Raw genomic sequence first — 22,808 nt, 5'->3', positions numbered from 1 at the left:
AGGGGGCACCTACGATTCTCCAAGAATCCCTCATTTAGCTCCCAAGACCCAGCACAACCTGCGTGCGGAGTGTTGGTGCAATTTTGACGAGATGCTCACAGAGGTTCAGTGACTGGTTTTAATTAGGCCATCTTTGTTTACGTTTGATGTTTATCAGCTAATTGGCATGGCAAGGTGTGAGTCACACAGCTTTCCCCTGGCATGGAATCAGTTTGTCAGAGAAAAAACCAGGAGAACAAATGATCCCAATTACGAGAGAACCCACCGGGCTAATTATCGTCCCACTAAGGACGGAGCCTCCCCTCCTGCTGCTGCAGCGGAGGCTGCACCAAGTACCCTGGGATCCTCCCACTCCTTCCCCCAGCTCCAGAAATCCAGAAACCCGGGATCCAGGGCCCCAGCTGGCTGCCTGAAGATCTATTCTCTTAAATTCAAAACCCATATGTCCCCTCAGCTCAGACACATCAGGGCAACATTCCCCTTTAGTCCAAGATTATTCTTCCCTGTTACCTCTCTCACAAATGATAGCTTAGGTATGTTGTACTTTTCCTGTGCACCAGGCACCATTGGAAGCACAATTCTTTATTCCAATAACACACTTAGTTGGGCCCCATTGTTATCTCCATTTTGCAGATGAAGAAACTGTGGTGGGCAGAGATTAAATAACTTGTTCAAGGGCAATCTCAACAGAAGTGGGATTTGAACCCACATGATCTGTCACCGTAGCACTTTCTATTGGCCATCAATGATTCTTGAAGCCCTGAAATCAGCCAGTCAGGATTCTTTAGGCAGATTTTTGGGGTGACTCCCCTTTTATGTAGGTACAACTGCCTTCTAGGACAGTGCTGTCCAGAGCTTTCTGCAATGATGCAAATGTCCCACTGTGTTGTCCAATGCAGTAGCCACTGGCCACATGTGGCTGGTGGGACAGAGGAACTAAATTCTAGATTTTACTTCATTTTAATTGAAAGAGCCATGGCCAGTCGCTACCATGTTGGAGAGCAGTCATAGCTGGTCAGCTCTTATTCCTCAGATGCAGAGGTTCTCTAATCAACCCTGTATTGGTGTCATTCCCCCCCTCCCCTCTTTTCCAGCCTCTCAGTCTCCTGTTGGGCTTTCTTTGGATGGACAGGACCAACAAGTCGCAGGTCTCTTCATTTTCTGTATTCTCCCCTCCTGTGCTTTAAGCCCCTCTCCAGCCGAGGGGCTTGTGTGGAGGAATGTGGTTCGGCTGCCCTTGAGTTGAATGATGATTGTGGACCTTTGGAATGTCCACAAAGCCCCACACCCTCGGCCTCCCCACTCTCCCTCCTTCGCTGGGTAACAGATGGCCCCAGCTTTCACCAGCAGGGCCTGAGCACATTGTCACTCCCAGCTGAAAGTGAAATATTCAGTGGCATTTAAATTAAATAGACTCTAATGCTTCAGTAATATTAATTACGTTTTCATTCATCCCTGGCCTAATAAATCAATGCGTAAAGAGGGGATGCTCGGGAGGCTGGCAGGCTAGTGGGGCCACTGGGCCTTTGTGTGAGCCCGCACACAATGCCCCCATTCTTACTGGGCTGCGCTTGCCCCTGCAAACATCTGTGCTCAGCCCCTCTTGAGGAGGAGCCAAAGTGGTAACATTTACACTCTGCTCATCCAATTTGTCCCTGCACTGCTCCTGAGTCAACAAGAAATGTGAAGGCCACACTGAAAATAGCACCCAGGATTGAGGTGTGTGTGTGTGTGTGTGTGTGTGTGTGTGTGTGGAGCCAGAGATTTGCAAAATTTGGGGGGCAGAGGGTTAGGGGACTGATACCGAGAGGAGTATGGTGCTGAGACTTCTCTTTAAGGTGCAGGATTGTGTTAGCTTAGCTTTAACCATGGGAGGAAGGAGAAAAGAGGGAAGGGAGGGAGGAAGGAGGAAAGAGGGAAGGAAGGGAAGGAAGGGAGGAAGGGAAAGAAGGAAGGAAGGAAGGAAGGAAGGAAGGAAGGAAGGAAGGAAGGAAGGGAACAATAATAACAGCTATCATGGAATGAGTGCTTATGAGGTGCCAGGAACTATGCTAAGCACTCTCTTATTTATTCCTTACAACAATTCATTACATGAAATAGCAACTGTTATTGGCCCATTTTACAGATGAGGAATTTATTTGTGGTTCAGAGAAATTAAATAACTTGCTATGCTTTCTGCCCATGTCTTTCTGACTCCAAAGTCCACGATTTTCACTTCCAAGATCTACTTCTATCAGAAGGAAATACAGAAGAAAGAAAGAGATCTAGGAGTGTGGTTTGGGTGGGGGGCAAGGGCCAAGCTTTGAGAAGTTTGCAACTTTCCCTGGAGTTTCTGAGCTTTTTTGGCTTTGGGGAGGTCTGTCCCCACTGAGCAGTAGCCTCCACCCCACTCTGGGACTATCCATCTGTAAAAGAAGCCAATAAAACAGTCCAGAGAGCCTGCCCTCCTAAATCTTTCGGGACAAAACCTCCCACTTGTGATGCTTCAAAGCTGCCCAGAGCTACCAGTTTACCCCCAGAAGTCCCAATTCAATGCCTCTGATTGGAAAATAAATAGCCTTGCACATAAAAACCGCAGGCCAATTGTGACCCCAGGAATGGGAAATTCTATCGCAGACCCCTGCACGCCTGACTACCAGGGCAGGGCAGTCTATCCGACTGAGCCGAGTGGGAACTGGGCCGAGGGCCGGGGTGGAAGTAAGGATTTCAAAAGTGGCTCCTTAGAAAGATTTCTTTTAAACTGGGATATAATTGACCTGTGAGTCAACACAATGATCCAATACAGGTAGATATTGTAAAATGACGGATTTTTAAAAGCCAGATTTAAAAATAAATAAATGTTCAATTCCACAAGAAATTATATATATATTGTAGGAAAGCTAGAAAATATACATAAACAGAAGGAAGGGAAAACATCACCTCAGTTCTTCCGCCAGAGCTAACCTTTGGTACTTTTCCTTCTAGAATCTAGAGGCTCTTTCTACCACCGCTTAGCAAAAATTGCACACTGTTTTGTCACCAGCTTCTCCCCATCCCATCAATATGGCTCAAGACTGTCCCATGGCATTAAGTACATATCTTCACCACTGTGTTTTGAATGACTAGTTTTGCAACTTAGGAATGAAACATGCTTTATTTAATCAATCCCCAATTCTTGGACATTTGGCTTGTTTCTATTTTTTCCCCTCCCACACATAATACTATAATGAATTTCCTTGTGCTAAACTGGGATACATTCACATTCCTGATAAGTCTCTTAGAATAAATTTATCAAAGAGAAATTGCTAAGTCAAAGTGAATACACATGCATAGTTTGATGGTAGATATACTGAGTGTTTGTTAGGATTTTAAAAAAATTACTTGGGAAGCTAAGTCTCAATACCAAACCCAACTTCTTTTTTAAAATATATGTTTTCATTGATTTTTTTTTTTTTTTAGAGAGAGAGAGGGGAAGGGAAAGGGAGAGATAGAAACATTAATGAGAGAGAAATATCAACATCCATCGGCTTCCTCCTGCACATCCCCTACTAGGAATTGAGCTCCCAATCTGGGCATGTGCCCTGATCATGTGCCCTGACCAGGAATCGAATAGGAGACTTATCAGTGCATGGTCTGACACTCAATCACTGAGCCACACTGGCAGGGCCAATTTCTATCCAGTGTCAATATCCTCACCCTTCATCTTTTTTTAAAAAATATATTTTATTGATTTTTTTAGAGAGGAAAAGAAAGGGATAGAAAGTTAGATGAGAGAGAAACATCAATCAGCTGCCTCCTGCACATCTCCCACTGGGGATGTGCCCGCAACCAAGGTACATGCCCTTGACCGGAATCGAACCTGGGACCTTTCAGTCTGCAGGCCAACGCTCTATCCACTGAGCCAAACTGGTCAGGGCACCCTTCATCATTTAAGCCTGACACTTAACGCAGGTTTGACTGTGCAAATCCAAGCTTTGGAACCTCCCAGGCATCTTGTTGGTGATTATGGCTCAGCTCCTACAGCTCCAGGATGAAGGCAGCAGCATGAGTGTTCCACAGGACGGCGCTGAGTCGTGTGGCCCAGCCTGTGCTCCTGTAGTCAGCCTAAATCCGTTCAACATCAGCTCCACCTGTGACTGGCTGTGTGCCCTAGGCAGTGGTCAGCAAACTGCAGCTCGGCAAACTGTGGCTCGCGAGCCACACGCGGCTCTTTGGCCCCTTGAGTGTGGCTCTTCCACAAAATACCGATTTCTGTGCATGGGCCATGAAGTTTAAAACGCACTGTACGTGCATGCCCGCACGTGGTATTTTGTGGAAGAGCCACACTCAAGGGGCCAAAGAGCTGCATGTGGCTCGCGAGCTGCAGTTTGCTGACCACGGCCTAGGGCCTAGGAAATCACCCAACCTCTCTGAATCAGTCCCCCATCTGCAAATTAGTGAGTGATGCTTGTGTCTATCTTATTTCTGTGAATGTTAAAAAATATGTAACACACTTAGCACAATGCCTGGTACATGGTAAATGTTCATTCAACATTTGCTACTGTACTGTTATTATAGTGACCCACTAGTGTGCTATGTAACTGAACTCTTATTTACTCCAGTCTTGGGGGGTTTTCTTGGATGCAGAAAGAGAAATCATTGATTGCACCCTATTTAAATCTGCCTACATTACACTGAAGGTGATTTAATTCAAGTTACTATCAGTTGAAGCCCTACCACGAGCTTGACACTGTGTTTTGCACTCTGGAGGGAGCAGAGATGAGGGTACCTCTAGGAGCTCACTGGCTGGTTGTCACGCTGAAACATGCACCAGTAACTCAGATCTAAGGCAGCGCGTTGCCAACGATGTAACGAGAGGTGCAGATAATGTGTGGATGAGGCACCCTGAACAGTATCTATGGGAGGAGGGATTTGAAGTGGGGCTCACAGAGATCCAGTTACTTGTCCAAAGCTACACAGTTACTAAGATTTGTAGCTGGGATTAGATATTAGGTCTGTTTGGTTAAAAACTCATGTTTGTTTACTCCATAGTACCGATAAGCAGATAAAGGTCAAAGTCATTCTAAAGCAGACTAAGACTGCCCAACAGAAATGACAGAAATGCTTTCCATCTGTGCTGTTCAGTATGGTGGCTACCGAACACCTGAAATGTGAATTGTTTGAGTGAGGAACTGAATGTTAAATTTTACTTAAATATGGCTAGCGGCCACTGTGTTGGACTGCAAAGGTCTAGACTGAGGAAACTGATGTTAGGGAAAGGGTAATGTTGAAGATCAAAGTTTTCCATGACTAGGAAAGTGAGCTATTTGTAGAAAATAAAAAGTGAAATGGGAAGCAGACACCTATTGGAGAGGTAGCGTTAATAATAATTTAAAAAATAGTTTTCGTGGAGGCCAAATTATTTTTCCACCCTTGGCTCAAGGCATCCACTTGGTTGATGTGCTCGGACCATGCCATCTTTGTGGCTCTTTGTCAGACAGCTTGGGGCCCAGCCAAAGCCCATGGGGAGGGCTCCCTTTGGCAAATACATTCCACTTCTTCTCTGTTTTGTATTTGGCATTAAACCGAGTAACTGTCTCATGCTGAAACCACCACACACATCTAATTCCCATTTTGTTCTCTGTCAGATTCAGGCAGAGAGCTGATAGAATAGCTGACCCTTTCAGGTCAAGGAAAACTTCCTACCTGTAGTTTTTCATGATTGGAACTGTGCGAAGACACACTAGACACACTGTGGAGGAGGTGAGTCTCCCATCAGGAGAGGTGTTCAAGCACAGGCTGAACAATCATGGGTATGTTGTATCAAGGTTGTGAATTTCAGGCAAGAGTGGAAAGGTGGTTGGAATAAAAGGTCCTTTATGTTATTTCTAATTCCCAAAGCCGGACTTTTTGTAAAGCAGCACCTTTGCTCTATAAAAAAATCCTCATCTATTCATATCCAATAGTCAAATGAGTCAAATGTAGACTAGGGACCCCTGAGGTCAGGGATATATCACATTTACCCCTATACTATTGAGCCAGGTGTGGTGCTTGGCATGTGGAAGGTGTTCAGAAAATCCTGAGTTTGAGAGATCATTCAGGTCTTGATGTCTTAACCTAGTTTTCATTTGCTTTGATGAGAGTAAATGAACTAAATAAATTCAATGCAAATTTGGGTTACTCTTCATAAGGACCAATCAATCCTCCTGTATAAATTTATTAAGCATCCTGTGTGCCCAGCCATGTGTACATAAAAGGGAGGGAGGGAACTCACAATGACCAAGTGTATACTATGGGCTGAGTAGTGTGGTGCATCAGCATACATTTTGTAGTATAATATCCACAAGCTTGGAAGAGGGACTAACATTCACATTTTATAGTTGAGAAAGCAGAGGCTTGACAAGAAAGCCATCCAAAATCATATACTAAGTGACTGGGAACAGTCAACAGTCTTCAGTCCTAGCCCTAAACTGGTTTATGGGGCAGGTGGATTAAAATTTATATAGGAGAGATCATTGTCGGTAAGGACAGGAGACTGGAGGGTCAACTTGGGAAATAATGTGGACATCTCAACACTGAAGTGGTGGGGAGATGTCTTCTGAAACCACCATGCCTAGTGCGTCACATCGTAGCTGTCGGTAGGTCCTAGGAGCACCATAATAGATAATATCACCTCTTCATCTCAGCCCTTCTCATCCTAATTCTTAAAAGTTCTTACCTGACTATAGGAACCCATAAATTGGTGTCTAAAGAATTACTTCAAATGGAAGACATTTTTCTTTCCAGCTCCTTCCCATTGGCCAACTTTCAAAGCGGTTTAATTAAGAAAGTGGGAAGGCACTTATGATGCTGGGAAGGCAAGACTTCAGGGATGGCTGGTATAGGTGCCCAAACGATGGTATTAGACATATCTCTCATGTGCCTTTTGGCTCTCCTTCTGCTTCCACTTCATTATCAGGGATGGCCACCAGCCACTCCAGACTTTCTTCTTACCTGCTTAGCATCCTCAGCAGAGACCAGGCAACTTTCCCCCAATAGTTACAGGGTCTGCAGAAATGTAGTACAATAAATAATGCTGTGACTGTGAATTTCCTCGAGCTAGAGGTTTGCGCTGGGCCTGACAGATGTCAGGTACTGCTGTGTTTCCCTTGAAATTTTAAAATATCCTGAGGCAGTCCTGGGGGTTCTCTGTGGTGCTCCAAGGCACTTGGTTGTACAGTTTGGGATAGAAGGTTGTTGGGTTACATTCTCCCTTTGCCTGACTTTCTGCTTCTCTCCCTTTCCTAATTCCTGGCCTTATTCCTTCCTGTTCTAGTGTTTTGACTTCCATCCTTTGCATTTATTAATGTATTGCTTTAAGCATGTTACTTATTTTTTTCTAACTTATTCTTTCTAACTCTTAGTGATATGTGAGGATCAAATGAGATTCTATATTTAACGAGCACAGTGCCTGGAAGATAATCAGTGTTCAGAGTTGTAATTATTGTTTTTCTTATTATTGTTATTAATATTAATACATGGGGAAGATATATTAGTCAGCATTAAGCTCATCTGTGAATGGCAGAAAAACAAAATAAGTGGCTTAAATAAAATGGAACTTCACTTCTCTCTCTTGCAAAAGGCCAGAATGATGACCCAGGGCCGACGCGATGTTACCCAGTGCTAGGGATTTGGGCTCTTTCTCTTATCTACTATGCACATCTGCATTTTCAAGACTGCCTCATGACCCAAGATGGCTGCTCTAACTCCAGTCATCATGCCCCACGCCAGCCAGAAGGAAAAAGGCAAGGAGAGAAGTTCATGCTCTCGTCCTAGAAGCTGCATACCCCAGTCCTGCACAAATCTCAATGCTAGAATTTACGTTACATTTACCTACAAGGGGAATAGAGAAGTAAAAAGTTATTCTGGGTGGCCATGGTGCCCAGCTGAAAGTTCTGTTACTATGGGGGAAGGGGAGGCTCTGTCATAGCAGGACAGTTGGAAAAAAGCCTAGAAACTGGGCTCACTCTGGATAATGGAGCTCAGAGAAAACCATGCTTCTGCTTAGAGGGAAACACTGCACACTTTCGCCTCCTGAGGAGAATGTAAGACTGAACCCAGGGTTGTTAAGAAAGCTGGAAGTTAAAACTCAGGTCTGACACTCTCTTCCCTCAGCCCAGGCGCTTAGGTCTGTCTTTCCCCTCTCACTGCCAGCCTGGGCTGGGAGAGGAAGGGCCCTGGCCCCAGACAAACTTGGTTTGAGGCCAAATTCCAGGGCTCTTGGGGCTGACTGGCAGCCACTCTGTCTGAGCAACCTGGGGGATCCTGAGAAAAGAATGAACATCCGAATCCCAGAACAAAATCAGCAGCAGTGATGCTCCTGCTGCCCGGGTCTGGCTAAGAGGCTGCACAGTGGGGAGGATGAGGTCATGGTGACAAATGAGAGGAGGGGGAGGCCTCTAGAGGGCCGAGCTGAGAGAGGGAGTCAGAGCAAAGCCAGCATCAGGGGCTCCATCTCTTGGCCTGCCACGGCTCTGTAGTGATTTTTGGATTTCAGTCTCTCCAGCTAGAAGACGGGAAACACATCTGTTGTCTTCGCAGCTTTATAAGGCTGCTGTCAGCAGCAGCTAGGGTTAAGAATGTCCAGAAAGTGAATAGAGTTTTTAAAGAAAACCGGGTTTGTTTGCTGGAATGGGGGTGGGGGTGGATAAAAAGGCAGAGCACACAGAGGAGTTTTAGGGCAGTGAAACTATTCTGTATGACACTATAATAGTGGATACAAGTCATTATACATTTCTCCAATTCATAGACTGTATTACACCAAGAATGAACCCTGAGGTCAACTATGGACTTTGGGTGATAATAGGGCATCAGTGTTGGTTCATTGACTGTAACACTGGTGCACAATGTTGATGGTGGAGAGGCTGTAGGAAGGGTAGTGGGGGTGCGTGGGAGTGGATATGTGGGAACTCTGTATTTCCTGCTCAGTTTTCCTGTGAACCTAAAATTGCTCCAAAAAATTGTCTATGATTTAAACAAACAAACAAACAAACAAACAAACAAGATAGTAAATGAAGTTGACCTTGGGAGTAATATTGCCAAGTCAGGGCTGAGTAAAGAGTTACTGAACAGCTGTTGAAAAGAAATCAACCATGCATATTCATCATCTGGTTCAAAAGCCAACTAGAAGGCTACAAGGACAAGTAATCAGATATTAGGTAAATAGTGGTTATTTATCAAGATAAATGTAGTAAAAGAGATTAAGAAGACCCCAAACATCCACACAACATAAAATTACTCACGTCTTGGTGTGGAGTGGTCTGTGTGATGGGGGTGATAGTTCACTTTGGATCGTGGAGGCAGGAAGTAGGTAAGAAGGTGGCTGCCACATTATCTGGGTCTTACTGGTGTGCCTTTCAGTCATTCTGTGATCATGCCTTTAACTCCTGCATTTGGCAGGTAAAGTTACTCTGCAAGTACTTTTGTTCAGCATTCAAGTTTTTCTGCTCTTTGAAGAAAACTAGGGTTATACACCGCCCTGAGGAAAGTACAACAGGGACCCGGGCCTAGAGCATCGCTGTCCCATAGAACTGTCTGCCGCGGTGGAAATGTTCTAATCTTCACTGTCCAATATAGTAGCCACCAGCCACATGTGGTTACTGAGCACTTGAAATGAGACTAGGGTAATTGAGGAACTGAATTATTTTCTCATTTTAATAAATTTAAACTACAATTTTAAAGAGCTACATATGGCTAGTGGCCGCTGTACTGAACGGTGTGGGTTTAGGGTCGTACTCCTCAGTAGTTTATTTTCTACTCATCTTAGGTCTCTCGGATATTTGTTTCTTATATATGTGCATGTGTGTGTATGTGTGCATGTGGGGGGTGGGGAGTGGCGCATGCATTGATGAGCATATAAGAATGCTGTAGAACTTCCCGTGGATGTCGTTAACTCACAAATATTCCAGACCCCAAATGACAGGGCATCATCTTACACATCTAGAAAAACTTTTACCTGAAAAAAGCAGAAGATGCATGGAGTCCAAGAACTCAGGCAGGAGTTTTACAGAATTTTGTTGCTGTACATCTTCTGTATGCTTTTATCGTAAAGAAATAGATTATGACACTTATAATTATACATATACTAGAGGCCTGTTGCATGAAGATTCACGCAATAGGCCTTCCTTCCCCTGGCTGCCTGCACCATTTTTCCTCTGGCACCTGGGACCTAGGCCTTTGGTCCAGCAGCAGCGGAGAAGCAAAGCCTCTTCAGTCTTCAGTCTTTGCTCGCACCTGTGTATGCAAATTAACCCTCCATCTTTGTTGGGTTAATTTGCATACTCATCCTGATTGGCTGGTGGGCATAGCAAAGTGACCAATTTGCATGTTTCTCTCTTATTAGTGTAGATAATGGGTCAGGCAGTCAGGTCAAGGTTCAAGGTTGGGCCCTGGCTTTGCCACCAAGTTGCTGTGTGAGTCTAGCATGTGGCATCCTTCTCTGGGCCTCAGTTTCCCCATGGTTACTACAGGGTACATTTTTGGTTGAAAAACATAAAAATGGAAAACTTACTTCAGACTGGTCCAAATATGCAGCAAATTAGGTCAAAGTGTGTACCTAGGTTTCTTACCTTCAGGACATCTCAGAACCTTTAATATGCTCACAGGCATTGTGACTCCCCAGGTAGGGGATCCAGTTGATGTCTTTTCTAAACTTCCCCAAATTTATTCCTGTTTGAGGAGTATCTTGTAGGCAGGACTAAAGTTTTGTGGAACACTTAGGGAAATGCTGATTTGGAGGCAGCATTGAGTAGTTTTTTTGGGACACAGTTCTCTCCCCAAATTTCACCCCCACCCCCATCCTGCCAGGTGTGCAGGGAAGGGGTTCTGCACTCAGCAAAGAGCCGAATCCTGTTTTCCTTTGCACAGATGCAGCTCCCCATGGCCCCAGCCATGCAGCTGCCCCCAGCAGCCTGTTTTGTTCTGAGCATGGACCCAGAACATGCCCCTGCTGGAGGGATTGTGTTGACCGAGACCCCCAGCAGTATCGCAATCTCTGTGGGAGCTGGCAGCACCTCGCAGAGGGCAGACTTTGGCTCTGCACTTGTACAACCAGTTGTAAATTCTGCTGAGCTCTATGGATCCATCTGGATGAAAAGGTCTGTATAAATGCAAGGTCATTATCATTATCAGCTGTCCCAGTTGGAGCCCAGCGATTCACAAGCCCTCAATCAATGGGGCTTTTCCAACAATCCCGTTCTACCCAGCTTGAAAACGGTGTAATTACATGGAGCTGCACATCCTCTGAAGAGACAGAGGGCATGTGTACCCCATGTCTGTCCCCAGTGTGATGGAGAGAGGAACCTCCCAGATCCCCAATTAGACACATGGACAGAGGTGCCCTTTAGGCCCTGCTCCGGTCAGGGACAAGTAAGAAACTGAATGCCCCCCTCCAGTTTGTCCTGGTAGACATGAAGAGGTAGCATTTTTTTCCCCCCATCTGCAGCTCAGTGCTCTCAGGAGGCCCTGTAGAGGCTGCTTGAGACCTCTCCTACTTTTTTTTTGTTTCCTGATTTCCTCCAGGACCAAGGAAACATGGACTCAGAGATTCCTCCTTTCGGAAGCTGCCAGCCCACAGCACACAGAGGCTTCCTACTTGGGCCACTCTGAGCTGGAGAATGGAAGCCCCACCTCATTCTTTCCCTACAAATCTCCAGTCCTTCCAGCTGTGTGACCCTGGGGAAGTGCCTAACCTCTCTGAGATTTCTGAAACAGAGATGGCAACTCTAACCTGCCTGAATGCAGGGGACCAGGACCAACTCTTTTGGGGGGCCCACTAGCCTATTATGGCACCTATGGGTGCCATAGAAGGGGAAAATAAAGAGACACACTTCATTTTAAAAACAGATTTCCTCTGTTTCATATATCCAAAACAGAGAATGGGAACTCCTTCAGGGGGTTTAAAGGACAGCTCAGGGGTCATAGAAACTTACTAAGGGTCGGGCTCTTAGGAAATTCACCAGGGCTGACTTTTCTGCTCCTCACTGGTCTGACAGCAGCCTCCTACCAGCCTCCTGGGCCTGTGCCGCCCCCAGATGTGGGGGGTAATGATAGTGTGGCCCCCCAGGATCCTGACTTGCCCCTAAGCTCTGGTGAATCATTTCTAATGAGGCCAGAGGCTTTCCCCTGACTCCAAATATGCTTTCCATGCAATGCCTGAATCATGCCCCACCTTCTTGATGACCGCCCCCCCACTCCCCCCGCTTCAACCTCTATTCTCTTGAGAAAATGACAGGGAGCTGCCAAGGAGATGTGGTTAGAAAGAAACCTAAAGTGGGAGAATAAAAGAAGACCACTTCCCCTGTCACTCTAGAGACACAAAGTCCAGGCCACTTTCACCCCCAAACCGTCCATTCTGTCCCCAGGACAATGACTCCTTCACTCGGGTTCATTTTTAACTTTTAAAAATGGCCTCTGTGACCCGGCAGGGTGAGGCTTTGCCCTTTTGGTGTGAGAGAAGTGGCCTTTCTGAGGTTATGCTTGACACACACACACACAAATTCTTCATGACCTTGGGCCACATCTCTGATAATAGACTGGCTGGGTGAGGAGTCCAGCCCACTGACCTCCCGGGTGGCCAGGGTTCTCTTGGGACCTTGGCTGACCGGACATTCAAGAGCACCAGGGACACACTTAGTCATGTCTGGGGAACAGGGTCCAGGCAAGCTTGAGGAGCACTGCAGCCTGAGATCTGGTCCATCCGGAGCGCTTGGGCCAAAACATCCTGGGCAGCCGCAGGTGGTCCCCAAACCAGGTCTCCATTTGGGGCAGTGAGAACTCTAAAGCCTCTTGTTTATGACTGAGGACTAAGGCAGGTCTGTGACACACCAGCTCCCTCCTTCTAGTTCAGTCTCCAGGACTCTGTTCCAGGCTCCTGTCGCTGGTGGGCACTGCTCAGTTATCAGTGCATGTGTGGCCATGTTTACGAAGCCTTAATATTTGATGCTTTACGATTCTAATAATAAAAACATTAACTCTACCTCCTGTCATTCTTCGAAATGAGACTGATTTACCCCCTTCTTTAGGCCTTTATGAGATCAGATGTCAGATATTTAACCTAAGAAATAGTTAGAGTATGAAAAAGAATGTAGCCCTAGCTGGTTTGGCTCAGTGGATAGAGTGTCGGCCTGCGGACTGAAGGGTCCCAGGTTTGATTCTGGTCAAGGGCACATGCCTAGGTTGTGGGCTTGATCCCCAGTGGAGGGTGTGCAGGAGGCAGCTAATCAATGATTCTCTCTCATCATTCATGTTTCTCTCTCTCTCTCCCTCTCCCTTCCTCTCTGAAATCAATAAAAATAGAATTAAAAAAACAAGAATGTAAAAAACACCCAAGGCTGCCCTAAAAAAAATCGCAAAGAAGTAAACAGGCTGCCCTAGGTTTCCTAGCGCATATTTCCCAAGCTGTGCTTAGCAAATATGATCCTCATGGGCACGGCCTTTTATTTAGCGGTAAACCCTCCCCTGACTCCATTTGTGAACTCGGCATTTAGAATGTGAAGGGTCACATTAGCTAACGTGGACGGAGAGCCCTCCCGAGGGGCTGATTTTTATTCAACCCCCGGGGAAAGGAGAGTGCATGCGGCGAGAGGTTCGGGAAAGGGAGGTAGCGCTGTTTTTGAGTCTGGTAGACACTGGAGGAGGTGCTCACTGGTCTTCCCCGTAGGCCTCACAACCAGTCCTGGAAGCAGATTTTGCAGCTCTGGCTTTGCAGATGAGGAACCTGACGTTCTGAGGCATTAAATAAAGTACCCACAGTCCCGTCACCTCAGAACTAGGATTAATGCCCCGGGGGTTTGGCTTCTCGTTCCTGGTTCTTCTGAGGACACCACGTGCTCTCTCTCTGTCTTCCTGGTGCTATCGCTGGTAACCATGGAAGCCAGGTGAGGAGTTTGTTCATTTCTCCAAGCCTCAGCATTCTGCCCTAGTAAATGGAAATGAACATATGTGTCTCACTTCCTTCCCCGGGTTGCTGTGTGGACAAAATGAGATAATACCCGAGAAGAGGAACGAGAGAGCCTTTCCCTGCCTTCTCTTTAAGGTTTCAGGCCAGCCCTGCCCAATTTGTCCACGGAGAGGAGAATGGCTCCCGCTGTGACCCTAGAGTAATAAGCCAACTTTTAAATTCGTACCAGCACATCTCAAGGCAAAGGAGTTTTAAAAGCCCACACCTTAGGGTGAAATTCTGTCCCATTGAGACTCTGCAGAGAAGAAAATAATAGGTATCAACCACCTTGTTTCAAGCTTCCTCAACCTGACATAGGAAAGCAACGTGGCTGAAGGGAGACCAGAAGTTTTTCACTCGATCAGCCAGTGGCCGATGTGACAGCGGGGGCAGAATTGTTAAAACACCCTGGGCTCCAGCAGCCAGGGGCAGTAGTGACATACAGGGTGTTTCATAGAATTCTATATGGGAATTTTTTCAGATTGAACCTCAATCCTGAAACTATTCAACTACCAAGAAGACGGAGATGCCATGGGACAGAACCGCAGGCCCACATAACACAGAGGCAGCTGGCCCAGGCACACCGTGTCCAGGTTAGAGGGAAGCGGAAAGCCACAGGGCCAAGCAAATCGAGAGAGAAGCTGTTGGGGAGAGGAGTGAGGGAGGAGCAGTGGGCATTTGACAAAATACATCAACGAGAAAGGATCTCCTTAGCATTACTTTTGGCAAAGCCCCTGCAATTTCTAAAAACCCTTTCCTTTGTGAGAAAATTTCCAATATGCAGAAAAGTTGCAAAAAAATATCCAAAGAACTCCCAAGAACATACTCATTACCCAGAATCACCAGTGGTTAACATTTTGCATATTTACTTTATCATTATCTTCCTCACCACCTCCTCTCTCTATAATTTCTTTCCCTATTTGAGGGCAAGTTGCAGACACGATGCCACTTTACCCCAAAATACTTTAGTGTGAATTTCCTAAGAACAAAGTCATTCTTTTACCTAACCTCAGTAAAAATAAGAAAATTAGAACATTCAGCAAAATTTTTTATTTAATCCAGGGATAGGCAAACTTTTTCTGTAAAGGGCCCCACAGTAATTATTTTTTGTAAATAGGCCCTGTGGTACCTGTCACAAAAGTAGTATAAAAGCAGTTGTCAGCAATGCATAAACAAATGGACTTGGCTGTGTTCCAATAAAACTTTATTTATAAAAATGAATGGCAGGCAGGATTTGGCTGGAGGACTGTAGTTTGCTGACTTCTGATCTAACCTAAAGTCCATATTCTATTTCACTCATTGTTCCAATAATGTCCCTTTAGGTAGATCCCCCCGCCCCGTTTCAATCTAGGATGGCACATTGCATTTAGTCATCATGTCCCCTTAATGTTTTGTAACGTAGATGGCTCTTCAGCCTTCTTCTATCTTTCATTATTGACATTTTTGTAGAGTACAGGCTGGTTATATTACAGGATGCCCTTCACTGTGGTTTTAGCAAGGGCATTGGCCCATAGAATCAACATCGGAAGGGGAGAGCGTGGGCAAGTAGAAGAGGCACCCAGGCCTGACTACAGCACAGAATGTGTAGCAATAAAAATAGTTGTTAATAATAATGAGATATTATGTGATATTGAACATCTATGTGCCAAGCACTGTAAAAAGCATTTTAACATACAGGATCTTTTTAATCCTCCAATGATGCTATAGGCATGATCTATCATTGTTCCATTTGGGGAGAACAGAGGTGTAGAGGATGGAAATTGCAATAGTGACCCCAATTCGTCTCTCCTTTCCATATCTACTATCTTTGCAATATAACCCTGTCATTCTTTCCACAAAAGGAGGCAGGTTTATTTCCATACCCCCTGACACCAAGTTTGACTATGTGACTTCTTTTGGCCAACAGCATGAGGCAAAAGTGCCAGTGTGCCAGTCTGGAGCATGGGCCCAAGAGACTTAGCATGTTTCTGCTGCTCTCTTGTGCCTCTGCCATCGCCAAGAGAACATATGTGGGCTAGTCCTCTGGTCCCAAGAAGAGGGTGGGAGACATGTGGAGCAGAGCTGTCAGCAGCCAAGCCCAGCCTAGGTCAACCAACCCCCAGTTGACTGCCAGACTGGTGAGTAATAAAAAATGATTATTTTAAGTCACTGAATTTGGAGACAGTTTGTTAGGCAGCAATAACTAACTGAAATAAACGGTTTAACTAACTTGCCCATGGTCACACAACTACTAAGCTGTTTAGCTAGGTTTTGAAGCAAAACTAATGATTCCAGAAACTTCCATTTTAACCACTATGCTCTAGTTATATTATCACTGTATAATTTATGCTTAAGCTCACAATATGGTAAGTGGAACATAGTTCTCATTTCACAATGTAGCTATTTCCCAACAATTCTCGTATTAACTTGATGAAGTCCATATGTCCTTAGAGAATCCGGGGTTCTTAAAATGCTGGGGTCACAGAGTATTTAGAGAATCTGATAATAGCTCTGAGCCCCATTTCTTTCTCCTTCCTCTCATGACAAGATCATACAAACAAACACACAGAATTTTAGATACAAGTTTGGATGGTTGGTAGGTTCCCTCAAATCTTTCTCATAAACCCCCAGAAATGTATGAACTCCAGGTAAGGAATTCTGGTTTTAGATCAGAATCTGATCTGAGGAGGTACCCTTAATGGTTACAATCCAGATTTTTTTTTATTATAAAACTACAGCTGGACAGACTTACTTGCCAGATTTTTCCTTTCATTTGTTTAGCTTTTTAAAAAAATTGATGCCAAGCTACTTTGTCCAGCCTCACCCCTGTCCTGTCTTCCCACCCAAGCCCCTTGGCTACACTCTAAAACCCAAAATCATCTTTGTGGCAACTTAGAAGCAAGTGGGGTTTGTCAGAAATGCTCTCCTGCTCCATTTCCTCCGCCTTTGCCATAACCACTGCCAACCTCTGCTTTGTTCACGTTTCCAGATAAAACCAGACCAGAGAAAGCTAAATTTAGACTAGCCCAGTCAGCCTCTCCTTCTTCCTTTCTGGTAGGGCTTGGTGTTAGTTTCTATCCCAGGCCCTGCATCCATTTAGTCACTAACAATCATGAATGGTTATTGAACATATACTATGTGCCAGATACAATGCTATGAGGTAGAAAAATAGTAACAGCTAACATTGATTGAGTGCTTGCTGTGTGCTAAGCATGGAGAAAAGTGCCTTTTACCTGTCATTGCATTGAGACCTTAGAACAATCCAGTGAGGTAGGTTGTATTATTATCTCTGTTTAGCAGTTAAGGACGCTTTGGCTTAGCTCTACGTAAGCTGGTCAGAGGTTGTGTCAGGACCTGAACCCAGATTCTGAACCATGTTCTTATCTACTGGCATTCTTTAGCCTACGGCTAGCCTCTGGACTACTGTATTGTTCTTTGGATAATCATTTATGCTAACTGAAGTCAGGATGAATATCCTAAGATGATCTCTTGGCTGGAGTTACTCCATAAAGTATAACTCTCCGCATTCTATTGACACATACAGACAATAAAAGACTGTCTTTTAGGGAAACCACACACAAGGAGCTGATAAAGAAACACGCTGTCCCTTTCCTCAGAGGCAGAGGAGAAGTTGGTAAGTCTTTAAGAGATCATCCAAAAAGGTCAAAGCTGCTAAGGTTTTTGTTTTCTTGTATTTAAATGAGAAAAAATAAAATTTTAGTTTGATTCCCAGTATCCTTGTTTTATTTTTGCCACGAAGTTGAGGTGGAACTTGCCACCTCAGTAATAAGGATTTGGTTCTTTTTCTGAGTACCAATACGACAAGGTGGTCCTGGAGAGACATCCTGGTTGACAGTTGGCCATCATCTGACTCCCAAATCACTGTAACCCTGGATTCAGCATGAATGAGTGCTGGAGGCCTGGCAGGTGCCTCTGAAAGCCACCATGATGATAGCTGTCTAGTCTTCATGAGCTGTCCATGCCTTTTCTCTGGAACAACCAGAAAAGGGTTCCTGGGGAAGGAGGAGCATGGGTCTTGAAAGCTGGTAGTCTGCAAGGTGTGGTAAAAAAAAACAACACTCATGAATGAAGAGAGAAACTCTGAAGAGACTGTAACCCAATGTGGATTAAGCCACACAATGATGCGTTGTATCTACCATTTTGTGGAATCTGTCCTTCTGAAGCAGTTGGCTTCATACCACAGCCCAAGGAAGAGATCCAATTTATTAGACACATACAGACAATAGAAGACTGTCTTTTAGGGAAACCACACACACGGTGCTGATAAAGAAACACATTGCCCCTTTATTAGAGGCAGATGAGAAGTTGGTAATTAAGAGATCACCCAAAAAGGTCAAGGCCTCTAAGGTTTTGTTTTGTTGTATTTTAATCACTTTCAATAATGACAACTATTATCTAAATGCCTTTGAGGCAGCAGATGAGATGACAAACCCAGAAGCCAGATAGCACTAGGGAAATCAATGGTTTCTTCACTGGGAAGGACTGAAGGTGTTCCAACTCAGGGACCTGAGGATTTTCAGTTTTGAAAGTAGCCAAAGGTGCTAAGGAAGAACCCACTGGTCATACTGACAGGCCACGGGAGACTGATGAACTTGCCAGTTTTCAAGGAAAACAATAGTAACTCTTGTCATCTGGGTCATTACCATCAAGCAGGGAGCTCTCTGGTCACCTCAGACAATGTGGACTCATCTTTAAGACCAACCTGATGAACAAATGAGCAACCTAGTTCTCAGTGTGTGGGCACGTGAACCCATGTTGGATTGCAGGTGAGCTGGGAGATTACCAGCCGATTTGTTCTAAGTTCATGGTCCCAGACTTCGCCAACTACATTGAGGTAGGGGTGGAATCCAAGAGAGGTAGCTGGATTCAGGTTTTTTTTAAGTGTGCAAAGAGGACCCCAGCCTCCTCCATCCCCATCTCTTAGGGATCCTACACATGCTGGGATGACACTATTTCTTTGAAGGGAGTGGAGGTCAAGGTGAGGTGAGGTGGGAACTGTTATTCCTTTCCTTTCCATATCTACCAAGTAACATCAGTTTCCTATTGGAGGGAAGAAGTATTTTTTCCATTTATTTTTATTTATATATATTTTTAGAGAGAGTGGAAGGGAGGGGGAGAGACAGAGAGAAACAGCTCTCCTGCTCCATTTCCTCCGCCTTTGCCATAACCACTGCCAACCTCTGCTTTGTTCACGTTTCCAGATAAAACCAGACCAGAGAAAGCTAAATTTAGACTAGCCCAGTCAGCCTCTCATTCTTCCTTTCTGGTAGGGCTTGGTGTTAGTTTCTATCCCAGGCCCTGCATCCATTTAGTCACTAACAATCATGAATGGTTATTGAACATATACTATGTGCCAGATACAATGCTATGAGGTAGAAAAATAGTAACAGCTAACATTGATTGAGTGCTTGCTGTGTGCTAAGCATGGAGAAAAGTGCCTTTTACCTGTCATTGCATTGAGACCTTAGAACAATCCAGTGAGGTAGGTTGTATTATTATCTCTGTTTAGCAGTTAAGGACGCTTTGGCTTAGCTCTACGTAAGCTGGTCAGAGGTTGTGTCAGGACCTGAACCCAGATTCTGAACCATGTTCTTATCTACTGGCATTCTTTAGCCTACGGCTAGCCTCTGGACTACTGTATTGTTCTTTGGATAATCATTTATGCTAACTGAAGTCAGGATGAATATCCTAAGATGATCTCTTGGCTGGAGTTACTCCATAAAGTATAACTCTCCGCATTCTATTGACACATACAGACAATAAAAGACTGTCTTTTAGGGAAACCACACACAAGGAGCTGATAAAGAAACACGTTGTCCCTTTCCTCAGAAGCAGAGAAGTTGGTAGCTGGTCTTTAAGAGATCATCCAAAAAGGTCAAAGCTGCTAAGGTTTTTGTTTTCTTGTATTTAAATGAGAAAAAATAAAATTTTAGTTTGATTCCCAGTATCCTTGTTTTATTTTTGCCACGAAGTTGAGGTGGAACTTGCCACCTCAGTAATAAGGATTTGGTTCTTTTTCTGAGTACCAATACGACAAGGTGGTCCTGGAGAGACATCCTGGTTGACAGTTGGCCATCATCTGACTCCCAAATCACTGTAACCCTGGATTCAGCATGAATGAGTGCTGGAGGCCTGGCAGGTGCCTCTGGAAGCCACCATGATGATAGCTGTCTAGTCTTCATGAGCTGTCCATGCCTTTTCTCTGGAACAACCAGAAAAGGGTTCCTGGGGAAGGAGGAGCATGGGTCTTGAAAGCTGGTAGTCTGCAAGGTGTGGTAAAAAAAAACAACACTCATGAATGAAGAGAGAAACTCTGAAGAGACTGTAACCCAATGTGGATTAAGCCACACAATGATGCGTTGTATCTACCATTTTGTGGAATCTGTCCTTCTGAAGCAGTTGGCTTCATACCACAGCCCAAGGAAGAGATCCAATTTATTAGACACATACAGACAATAGAAGACTGTCTTTTAGGGAAACCACACACACGGTGCTGATAAAGAAACACATTGCCCCTTTATTAGAGGCAGATGAGAAGTTGGTAATTAAGAGATCACCCAAAAAGGTCAAGGCCTCTAAGGTTTTGTTTTGTTGTATTTTAATCACTTTCAATAATGACAACTATTATCTAAATGCCTTTGAGGCAGCAGATGAGATGACAAACCCAGAAGCCAGATAGCACTAGGGAAATCAATGGTTTCTTCACTGGGAAGGACTGAAGGTGTTCCAACTCAGGGACCTGAGGATTTTCAGTTTTGAAAGTAGCCAAAGGTGCTAAGGAAGAACCCACTGGTCATACTGACAGGCCACGGGAGACTGATGAACTTGCCAGTTTTCAAGGAAAACAATAGTAACTCTTGTCATCTGGGTCATTACCATCAAGCAGGGAGCTCTCTGGTCACCTCAGACAATGTGGACTCATCTTTAAGACCAACCTGATGAACAAATGAGCAACCTAGTTCTCAGTGTGTGGGCACGTGAACCCATGTTGGATTGCAGGTGAGCTGGGAGATTACCAGCCGATTTGTTCTAAGTTCATGGTCCCAGACTTCGCCAACTACATTGAGGTAGGGGTGGAATCCAAGAGAGGTAGCTGGATTCAGGTTTTTTTTAAGTGTGCAAAGAGGACCCCAGCCTCCTCCATCCCCATCTCTTAGGGATCCTACACATGCTGGGATGACACTATTTCTTTGAAGGGAGTGGAGGTCAAGGTGAGGTGAGGTGGGAACTGTTATTCCTTTCCTTTCCATATCTACCAAGTAACATCAGTTTCCTATTGGAGGGAAGAAGTATTTTTTCCATTTATTTTTATTTATATATATTTTTAGAGAGAGTGGAAGGGAGGGGGAGAGACAGAGAGAAACATCGATGTGAGAGAGACACATCAACTTGTTGCCTGCACACGTGCTCCAACCTGCCCGGGGATCAAGCCTGCAACTGAGGTAGCCCCCCTTGACCAGAATTGAACCCCAGGCTCTTCAGTCTGCAAGCTGATGCTCTAACCAGTGAGCAAACTGACTAGAGCAAGATAATTCTTAAACAGAGAGAAACATCGATGTGAGAGAGACACATCAACTTGTTGCCTGCACACGTGCTCCAACCTGCCCGGGGATCAAGCCTGCAACTGAGGTATGTGCCCTTGACCAGAATTGAACCCCAGGCTCTTCAGTCTGCAAGCTGATGCTCTAACCAGTGAGCAAACTGACTAGAGCAAGAAGCTAATTCTTAATCTTGCCTCTATTCTCTCAAGTTGAAGGTTTTAAAATTTGTCTGGGATAAAAATGCCTGAATCTGTTCTTTTTGTTAATTGTTCAATCTGTTCTTAAGGTCCAGAATTCCCTTTGCTTTCCCACCAGACTTTGTTGAAAGCTAAGAATAGCAGGCAGAGTTCTTAAAGCAAAGTTAGGAATAGCAGAACTAATTTCTTGACTCTCAAGAGGGCTATGGGCAGCAAGATGCAAAATGAATGCTAAATTGATCATTGATATGCTGGGAAGCCTTCAGACCAAGGCATCTCTTGGTAGTTTTTCTTTGACCTCCTAGGTCCTTCGTTTTGGTCCATGAAAGAATTAATAGCTACCTATCTTTTATCCCATAGTACTGTGTGTGTATGTGTGTGTGTTTAGATATAATTTATCACAATCAGTTATGACCTCCTTGAGAAAAGAGACTACACCTTTCTTCATTTTTGTATGTCTGGAACATAGTCAATGTTCAGAAGTTAATTATTGGTTGACTTAAATTACATTTTCATGTACCTGCCAGAATAAAAATTCTTTAGAAGAGGATATATGAAATGTAAACTTTTATAAAGATTCTTTCTTTCTTCATTTCTCTCTCTCTCTGTCTGTCTCTTTCTCTCTCTCTCTCTTTAAGATAGCATTTAATTCACCACATCTTGATCACCCTGCTTTCCCTGGGAGTCTGGGCAAACCTCTCTGATTCCTGTAAAAGATGAATTACTTTCTTTGAAATACAGCACAGTAACTTAAAAACTAGCTTTTAGATGAAGTAATGTTGCCTAACATATCTGACATTATTACCAGGTTCGAATTACACAAATAACTTGGTACTGATCAGAGATGCTATTTTAAAAGCAACATTCAGTTAACTGAAGCATCCCCTTACAGAGGCGGTTTTTCCCTTATCAGTGGATTTTCTCTCATATTTTTCCAGAGGTTATTATTTGATGTGATGAGAACAAGCTTTTGACCTCAGAATTAATCTAGACTCTTCCAGTCCTCTGTGGTTTGCTTTGGTTTGTTTTAACATTCATTGGTGTTACAGAATTAATCATGCTTGTGCCTTGTCTGAGGCCCTAGGGATCAACATATAGGGAAGTTGTGTCCACTTTTCAAGAACAGAGACACCT

The 22,808-nt window shown here is 44.5% G+C and overlaps 1 long non-coding RNA gene across 2 annotated transcripts in view; it reads left to right on the top strand.

Moving 5' to 3' along the window:
* LOC106727272 overlaps positions 1-22,808 on the top strand; it is a 74,175-nt gene that overhangs the window by 40,536 nt on the left and 10,831 nt on the right. The window contains exon 3 of one of the 2 annotated variants that reach the window (XR_001363446.1): positions 14,418-14,484. The exons of the other annotated variant lie outside the window; for it this stretch is intronic. This is a non-coding gene — a long non-coding RNA (uncharacterized LOC106727272). Of the gene's footprint in view, positions 1-14,417; positions 14,485-22,808 lie in introns of those variants that run through there. 2 annotated transcript variants of the gene reach the window in all.

This window comes from Myotis brandtii, unplaced genomic scaffold, assembly GCF_000412655.1.
Source record: "Myotis brandtii unplaced genomic scaffold, ASM41265v1 scaffold399, whole genome shotgun sequence".
NCBI lineage: Eukaryota > Metazoa > Chordata > Mammalia > Chiroptera > Vespertilionidae > Myotis > Myotis brandtii.
Note: the sequence above shows the minus strand (reverse complement) of the source record. Positions and strands in the feature narration are given on the sequence as shown.